Here is a 10,158-nt window from a genome sequence, read left to right on the forward strand (position 1 = left end):
TTTTTTGAGTTTGGGCAAGGACACAGGGGCCCCATGATGCCCTATTGCTCAGGGGCCCCATGAGTTGTCAGTCCGCCCCTGGTAACATCGGATCAAAATCGCACTCCAAAGCTGCACTTGAAATTTTGTGACTTTGGAGTTGCACAAGTGTGAATGGCACAACCAACGCACATAGGACAGCCCAATCGAGTGAATGCACAGCATTCAGAAATGTATTTTAATCGATCCAAAACAAAAAAAATTGTGAGCAGGAACGCTGCTACACATATAGGGGCGGACTGAAAACTCGTGGGGCCCCCGGGCAATAGGGGATCATGGGGCCCCTGTGGCCTTGCCCAAACTCAAAAAAGGGGCATCTCATGGGGCCCTCTACTGACCCCGGGCCCTCGGGCAGTGCCTGAGTTTCCAAATGGTCAATCCGCCCCTGCGTGCATTTCTACCCGTGTTCCTGGAAAGCTTAGGTGTGAATGCAGCCTTGGTGGTGGGGTGGGGGGCTGCTCAGCCTCCTAACTTTAGAGCCCCCTGACCTCAAGATATGATATAAGCAGCTAATAGATGATCCCAACAGAGTCAGCCCATCCTTGAGATCCTGGGTAGGGGGAGGGGTCATAGACATTTAGTCCTGTTCACATATTGCGTAGCGAGCATTCCCGCTGCGCAATTTTCAAAGCACGATTCTGCATGTCGCATAGGGCCACGCCATTCACTTGATTGCATGTTCATTGCAAAAAATCTCCTGCTCCTTTTTTGGGTGATGCAATTCATTAGATTTTTTGCCCGCCACCCTATAGTAGAACTACTGCTACAGGGCAGAGCGCTGCGCAAAATCACACATATATACATGATTTGCATTTCTAGGTAGGTGGCGCACATGCACCATCCAACCTGCGCCGCCATTGGCGGCTGGGAATGTCAATCACCGGGTCCCGGGCAGAGATACCCCGCCGGCACCCAGCGATCGCCGCGTAAAACTGACAGGGGAGAGACCTGTGTGCAAAAATATTTTCCTTTAACCACTTGCCCTGCTGCTACAGGGAGGCAGAGCTGCGCAAAATCATGTATACATACCTCATTTGCATTTCCGGGTAGGCGGCGCACACGTGTGTGCCACCCTCTCCGCGCCTCTGTTGTGGTTAGAGATGTCAGTCACCGGGTGTCTGCGGATGATTCCCGGCCAGCACTCAGCGATCATCGGGGAAAGCTGACAAGGGAGAGACCTGTGTGTAAACAACACAGGTCCAGGGGCGGACTGACCATTGGGGAACTCGGGCACTGCCCGAGGGCCCGGGGTCAGTAGGGGGCCCCATGAGATGCCCCTGGTACCTTTCATAGGCTTTTTTGGGTGTGGTTTGAGTGTGGGCGAGGACACAGGGGCCCCATGATCCCCTATTGCCCGGGGGCCCCACGAGTTGTCAGTCCGCCCCTGCACAGGTCTCTCTCCTGCCAGCAAGGACATGCTGCTGTGTATTTCTCTGCACAGCATGTCTCCCTAGTAAAACACAGCACACAGTTAACCCTTTGATCGCCCCAGATGGTAACCCCTGCCTGCCCAGTGCCATTAGTACAGTGTCAGTGCTTTTTATTAGCACTGATCACTGTATTGGTGTCACTGGGGATGTCAGCAGCAGTTAATCAGTGCCCCCCCAGTGTCAGAATGCCCGCCGCAGTCCCGCTATAAGTCGCTGATCGCCGCCATTACTACTATAATTAAAAAAAATAAAGATCCCAGTATCTTTACCGCCATTTGTAAATGCTATAACTTTCACGTAAACCAATTCGTTTACACGTATTGGGATTTTTTTTAGCAAAGACACGTCGCAGAATGCATTTTGTCCTAAATTTATGATGAAATTTGATTTTTTAAAATTTTTTACTGGACATGTTTTATAGCAAAAAGTAAAAAATATTGTTATTTTTCAAAATTGTCGGTCTCTTTTTGTTTATAGCGCAAAAAAAATTAAAAATGCATAGGCGATCAAATAGCACCGAAAGAAAGCTCTATGTGCGGGTAAAAAAAGGACCTAAATTAATTTGGGTGCAGCGTTGCATGACCGCGCAATTGTCAGTTAAAGTAACGCAGCGCAGTATCGCAAAAAAATGGCCTGGTCAGGAAGGGGGGGGGGGGGGAATCCAGTGGAGGACAATTGTTTGCCACACAATCCGGTTGCGCGACAATTGCAGTAAAATCGCATCACGTTTGGGGTGCCATTGAAGTATATTTGTGGAATAGACTCCCTCAAGAGTTGGTTCTGGCCAGCTCCGTGGATTGCTGTAAAAAGTCCTGGATTGTTTCTTGGATACACAGAATATAACTGGATACTAACATTTATAGGTGAAGTTGATCCAGGGCAGGGGTGGACTGACAACTCATGGGGCCCCTGGGCAATAGGGGATCATGGGGCCCCTATGTCCTTGCCCAAACTCAAAAAAAGCCTATAAAAAAGGTACCAGGGGCATATCATGGGGCCCCCTACTGACCCTTGGCCCTAGGGCAGTGCCCGAGTGCTTGAATGGTCAGTCCACCCCTGATCCAGGGAATAACCGATTGCCTCTCGGGGGATCAGAAAGGAATTTTTTCCCCTGCAGGAGCAAATTGGATCATGCTTTGCTGGGGTTTTTTTTGCCTTCCTCTGGATCAACTGTGAGTGTAGATTTATAACTCTTTTTTTTCTATGGTTGAACTGGATGGCTTTTTTCAGCCAGACTAACTATGTAACTATGTATGTAAGTAATTGGGGTCTTGAGGGCAGTACTGGTGGGTCTGAGGACAGTAATGAGGTCACTGAGGACATTAATGGGGGACTAAGAACAGTAATGGGGGGACTGAGGATAGTAATAGGGTCATTGAGGAGAGTAAGTGGGGGACTGAGGACACTAATGGGGGCCTGAGAACAGTAATGGGGGGACTGAGGACAGTAATGGGGGGATGAGGATAGTAATGGGGTCATTGAGGAGAGTAAGTGGGGGACTGAGGACACTAATGGGGACCTGAGGACAGTAATAGAGGGACTGAGGACATTAATGGGGGACTAAGAACAGTAATGGGGGGACTGAGGATAGTAATGGGGTCATTTAGGAGAGTAAGTGGGGGACTGAGGACACTAATGGGGGCCTGAGGACAGTAATGGGGGGACTAAGGACAGTAATGGGGGGATGAGGATAGTAATGGGGTCATTGAGGAGAGTAAGTGGGGGACTGAGGACACTAATAGGGGCTTGAGGACAGTAATTGGGGGACTGAGGACAGTAATGGGGGGACTGAGGACAGTAATGGGGGGATGAGGATAGTAATGGGGGGACTGAGGACAGTAATGGGGGGACTGAGAACAGTAATGGGGGATGAGGATAGTAATGGGGTCATTAAGGAGAGTAAGTGGGGGACTGAGGACACTAATGGGGGCCTGAGGACAGTAATGGGGGGACTGAGGACAGTAATGAGGTCATTGAGAGCAGTAATTGGGGGGACTGAGAACATAAATGGGGTCACTGAGAACATTAATGAGGTTACTGAGGACATTATTGGGGGGGGGGGACTGAGGACATAATGGGGGGCTGAGATCAGGAAATGGGGGACTGAGGGCAATAATGGGGGCCTGAGGACAGTAACTGGGATACTGAGGACATTAATGGGAGGAGAGGCTGGAGAGACAAGCCTTTTGCCCTACTGCCTGTCCTGTTTTTTTGCCTTCCTCTGGATCAACTGTAGGTATAGGATTATAACTTTTTTTTTTTTTTTTTTTGAAATGGTTGAACTGGATGGACTTTTGTCTTTTTTCAGCCAGACTAATTATGTATAATGACACCTAAACAGGCATTTTATAATGATTACCATGCTATTTGGAATCCCGGGCAGAATTTCATCGATTCTGCCTGCAATTCGAAATCCTGAAGTGTGAATAGAGCCTAAATTTGGTGGAGTGGAGGAGAAAAAAAAACTAGGAAATATAAACTGTCAGTGTGGGATTCCCACCCCACCCACATCCACCCATAACCTATCGTTTGTTGCAGATCATACTTTACATGTCAATATGCGATCTCACCAGGGGCGGATTGACCATTTGAGCACTTGGGCACTGCCCGAGGGCCCGGGGTCAGTAGGGGGCCCCATAAGATGCCTCTGGTACCTTTCATAGGCTTTTTTGGGTGTGTTTTGAGTGTGGGCAAGGACATAGGGGCCCCATGATCCCCAACTGCCTGGGGGCCCCATGAGTTGTCAGTCTGCCCCTGGTTCTCACTAACCCCAAATATATAGAATATACATTTGTTATCAGGGCAGTTCAGCTAATCATTCAGATCGTCTTCCAGCCCGCACTTGGAATTTACTTTCCTTCTAAAGGTTCACAAGGATATTGTCAGTATCGCCCACATGCAGGAGTGGTGCCAGTTTATTCATGCGTGTTTGTTGTGCAGTTAGTCATGCCAAGGTTCAGCAAGGTTATATCAGGCCTGCACATGCTGAACACAGCCAGCCAGACTGCGCAATAGAGAAAAATATATTTAAAAAAAAACAAAACACTGTTTTGTACACCAATCAGATTCCAGCTGAGAGGTTTCTATTTGGAAAATAAATGCTAGCACCCGGTTAGTTGCTTTTTTATTAATTTATATATTTATGTATGTGTGCATGTATGTAGGTATGTATTTATTTATTTATTGTTAACCACAAGATCCCGTGACACAACTGTTCAAGAGCTGCCTTTTTTTTTCTTTTTTTTTTTTGCTACACTTTTACATACATACCTAATTAGTCAGGTTGAAAAATGGCATCTAGTTCAACCAACAGAAAAAAAACAGTAATTAAAAAGAGTAAATACACTGTGTTCCAAATTATTATGCAAATTATATTTTTCTCATTTACCTAATGTAAATAACAGTCAGCATAATTCTCATGTTATCAACTATTAAGAGAACAATTCACATTTTATTGAACAAACCACCTAATAACAGGATTTTTGTTAAACATAAAACACTTCCAATGCACTTTTCCAAATTATTCCGCACAGTAAGTTTCAAAACACTTTATAGGTTGTAAAGAACTGAAATTTGTCATTTGTTGTGTTTGCAGCATATTTACTGAAATCAAAAGCCATTTCAATCAAACTTTTAACAACATTTTAACTTTTTAAACATTTTAACAGGTCACGTTACATTTTAACATAGGACCCCTGATTTGATAGCAGATCAGAAGTCTTGCATCCATTGAACTTGTGAGTTTTTGGACAGTTTCTGCTTGAATTTGTTTGCAAGATGTCAAAATAGCCTCCCAGAGCTGCTGTTTGGATGTAAACTGCCTCCCACCCTCATAGATCTTTTGCTTGAGGATGCTTCAAAGGTTCTCAATAGGATTGAGGTCAGGGGAGCATGGAGGCCACACCATGACTTTCTCTCCTTTTATCCCCATAGCAGCCATTGATGCAGAGGTATTCTTTGCAGCATGAGATGGTGCATTGTCATGCATGAAGATGATTTTATTATGGAAAGCATAGTTCTTCCTTCTGTACGAGGGAAGAAAGTGGTCAGTCATAAACTCCACATACTTTGCAGAGGTCATCTTTACACATTCGGGGACCCTAAAGGGGCCGACCAGCTCTGTTCCCATGATTCCGGCCCAAAACATGACTCCACCACCGCCTTGCTGACATCGCAGCCTTGTTGGAACAGGGTGGCCATCCACCAACCATCCACTACTCCATCCATCTGGACCATCCAGGGTTGCACGGCACTCATCAGTGAACAGGACTGTTTGAAAATTAGTCTTCATGTATTTTTCTGCCCAATGCAGCCGTTTCTGCTTGTGAGCATTGGTTAGTGGTGGCCGAATAGAAGGTTTATGCACAGTTGCAAGACTCTGGAGGACTCTACACCTTGATGTCCGTGGGACTCCAGAGGCACCAGCAGCTTCAAATATCTGTTTGCTGCTATGTAATGGTATTTTATCAGCTGCTCTCTTGATCCGATGCATGGATCTGGCAGAAATCTTCCTCAATGTGCCTTTATCTGCACCAACCCGTCTGTGCTCTGAATCAGCCACAAATATCTTAATAGTGCGATGATCACGCTTAAGTTTTCGTGAAATATCTAATGTTTTCATACCTCGTCCAAGGCATCGAAATATTTCACTCTTTTCGGCAGCAGAGAGATACTTTTTCTTCCCCACATTGCTTGAAAATGGAGCTCTGCTTAATAATGTGGAACACCGTCCTTTAGTTGTTTTTCCTTAAATTGGACTCACCGACCAATCTAATTATCACAGGTGTCCGAGATTGTGATCAAAAGAGCCCTGAGACATAATACCATCCATGAGTTAAACTGAAAAACAAAATATTTAATCTTTGTGACATTTAAATAGAATTTGCATAGTAATTTGGAATAGGGTGTAAATAAAAGAAACGAAATAAATAAAAGTAAATTAAAAAAACTAGCATAAATAGAGTATATAAATAATAGTAAAAAAACTAGCATAAATATATACATCCTAGCATAAATAAAGAAAACAATTATAACAGAATTAATTAATTCTGTTATAATTCAATTCCCTCTTGTATTGAACTGTATTGTTGCTGTATTGTCTCCCGTTATATTGTAAAGCGCTGAGCAAACTGTTGGCGCTATATAAATCCTGTATAATAATAATAATGAATATGGTAAATAAATAAACAAAACTAGCATAAATAAAGTAAATACATAAAAAATAAATAGCACAAATACAGTGTAGTGTAAATATAGAAAAAACAGAATTAATAAATAGAAACAAATACAAATAAATAGCATAAATAACTACAATGTAGAATACATTTTTAAAAAATCTAGATAGAATGGATAGAGTAAATAATAAAAAAAAATAGGTTAGAGTACATCAAAAAATTAATCATGTAAATTAATACAATGCAGAGTAAATAAATAAAAAAAATTGTAGAAATAAATAGAGTAAATACATAAATAGCATAACTTAATACAACGTAAAATATGTGAAGAAAAAAAACAGCATTAATAAATAGAGTAAATAAATAAAAAATAAACACCAGAAATACAACTGTTTTGGCGGTTTTGCTACCACACTTATTCCCTTGGTTCTATCTAAGATTATAAATGTAATAAGTGATTCCAACCTGTGACCCGATCAGATGACACCTTGTAGATCTTGTGAAGTTTATTCCATAAACTGAGAAAATCTTACAACAATGAACATCGGATAGGTCAAAAGATCACAATGTGATCTGCTTCATGACATGAGGCTAGAGCTGCAATGCCTTACTGAGAAAAAGGGTGGGCTATCTATACAGCATTAACTAAACCAAAGGAAAGGGAGGAGCAGAAACAATATATAGAGAACACTTAAAGGCATATGAGAGCCATGTGAAATATGACAAGACCCCTATCAGAAGTTCACAATAATGTTAAAAATTATTGTAGGCCCAAAATATCTATCACATTTCCCCCTGAAGTTCATTGGTGAACTTATGCCCTCCCTCAATTATTTTTTACCCACCCCATGACAGCCCAGAAGACCCAAACTTCCACCACCCCTGCGGCCTCCTCTTCTTTCTTGAGCACGATGGAACTCCTACTCCTTATCTGTTCTGACGAACCTGAGCCTGAGCCTGAGCAAACAAAGAAGTCCTGGTGCTTCCGAGACCTCACATTCGGACCATGAATGCCTGTGCTGCGATGTTTCCTCACCCCTCTGCCTTGGAAGGATGGAATTCCAACATCGATGACGGGATGTTTTGCTGCTAAAAGAAAAAAAAAATGCAAAAACGCACAGCGCCAAAAAAAGAGCCTATTCATTCATGCACATTAAAAAAAGCGATGCATTGCATTGCACAGGTGCTGCGCTAGCTGCTACAGTCAGCCAGACAGGTGAGTACACATGATGTGGTATGAGTTACCCCCTTTTGCATTTGGGGGGGCGGTATTGATGCCAAACATTCAAGTCAATAGGCTGCATTCAGCACAGTTTGAGCTTCAGATGCTGCGCCACTTGACATGTTTCCCGATCCGGTTGGAACACTGCATACCTTGCAATCTTCAATATGAGGTCTGATTATTATCCTGATGGGGACCGTGTTGGTTATTCATCATCTATCCGTTACTTGGCTATAGAGCTACAACATATTGAAGAAGTCACGTGTTAGCGTGACGTAACTAGTAGGAATAGAGCGTGGTGATGTCATTAAGTTTGGATGGTAATCGCCATCTTGGGACTCCTTGTATGTACACCTGACTGTGGGTTACACATTATATGCCTGCTGGGTCTGTGACCCTTGTTTTTATGAGAGTAGCCATTTGGCTGTTTTTGAATTTTTGTAATAAATATCTAATTACTACACTATGGAAGTTCTATCTTTGACTTCTTTTTGAGCCATTTGAAGACCCCTTAAAGATGTGTTTGATCGTTTCTATGATTTCGATGGGAGCTGTTCCTGTGACCACTTAAAGGGATCCAACCAGGGATCATCCGGGGATATTGATTGCTCTTTGACTCCTTGAGGGTCGAATTTTTGAGGTGAGCGCACACATTAGAAGATGATGGATATAATGGCACCATAAATATGAGCACGCAACCAAAGTGGGAATATAAAAGTTGAAGAATTGAAAAATCTGGATTTTTATATTATGTATTTTTTTGTACTATAATAATTTTTTTTTTCACTTGGTGTGACTTATTTCTTCACTTCTTGGGACTTTTATTTATTCATATCAATTGATATATGTCACTTTTTTTATAATTGGTCACTTTGATTTTTTATTGGCTTTGGAATGTATTTCACCTTTAATTAAGGTAATAAGGGTACACAAGGTTTATTAATATTCTTTCACTTTAATATTATTTATATTATGATTTGACAATATGGTATTTTAGTATTTAAAGTGCTACACCATTTGTTCAAAATAATTTTTTCAGCTCATTTCCTTCTGGTGTTAGCAGCTACTTAATCCTTTGTGAGGATATTTGGCAGCACAGGAGTCCATCAACATTTAATTGATTAACATATTGAGAGCCTTACTATCTGGAGTTGTTCCTTCTGTTAACCTCCCTAGCGGTCTGATTATGTCCATATTTCTGTGCTCAAAGCGGTACATTTTTTTGCATGGAAATAAGTTGTTTTTTTATTTTAGGCCTGTAATTTTTAGGAATAACTCACTGAAATCTGTCCGAACAAGAGTCTAGTAAACATCCCGGGTATGATAAAATTTGAAACACAAAATCATAAATTATAATTTAATAAATAATCATAAAAATTAATAATATAATAATAATAAATTTAATTCAATAATATAATCAAACCAAAAACACTGAAATATGAAATAGAGCTCCAAGTTCGCACATCACTGAGCAAAGTCGCAAAATCGTTTTCAGTGTCTGATGACGAATTTCCCCCACAAATCATTATCACTCAATTCTGCAAGTGGTTCTGATTTACTATCACTGTTCTCTAGCCGGTCTAAAACCGCTTTTGACATAAAGGGACGCTTTCTGGACGCCATGGACGTTACAGTAAAAATGCAGGCAGGGCACAGGACAAAGCAATCGGGACAAAATGTATGTGAAATGGTTTGGTACAGGAATGTTATATTATGTGATTTTAGTGTATTTAGTGAATGTCACTTTTTGACATTTTTAAATTTCCCGCCGTTCCGTCCCCCGTATGTCCCGACGCTCGCAGGGAACGGAACCTGGAAGACAGATACCGGCATCGGCCGAAGGACATTGCCGGCAACGCTGCAGGAGGGACATCGCGGGAGCGCAGGACAAGGTAAGTGCAGAAGGGATCCCGGAGCAGCGCTGCAGGGTATTCCTGAGTGTAGCTCGGGGTTACCGCTTGTGGTGCTGAAACTTTACCCCGAGCTACACTCGGGAATACCGCCAGGGAGGTTAATCCGATGGTGGTGAGTGTGGTGTATTACCAACCATATTTACATGCTGCTACATACCTCACCTGAAGTCTACCTACTATCTCCTAGCTGTGCCGCACTCTCTTTCTTCGGCCTGTTGGGAGCAACATCTACATATGGGATAACACTATACCTCTCAATGACATTATTTGATGTATACATCACAGCTTTCAAGTCTTTGAAACAACATGGGACAGTATGAAACCATTTCAACACTGTATAATTCCATGATCCCATCGTATCTCAATACTGGATATTTTAT

Source organism: Staurois parvus, unplaced genomic scaffold (genome assembly GCF_062004578.1).
Source record: "Staurois parvus isolate SC_StPar_1 unplaced genomic scaffold, SC_StPar_1.0 ptg000827l, whole genome shotgun sequence".
Taxonomy (NCBI): domain Eukaryota; kingdom Metazoa; phylum Chordata; class Amphibia; order Anura; family Ranidae; genus Staurois; species Staurois parvus.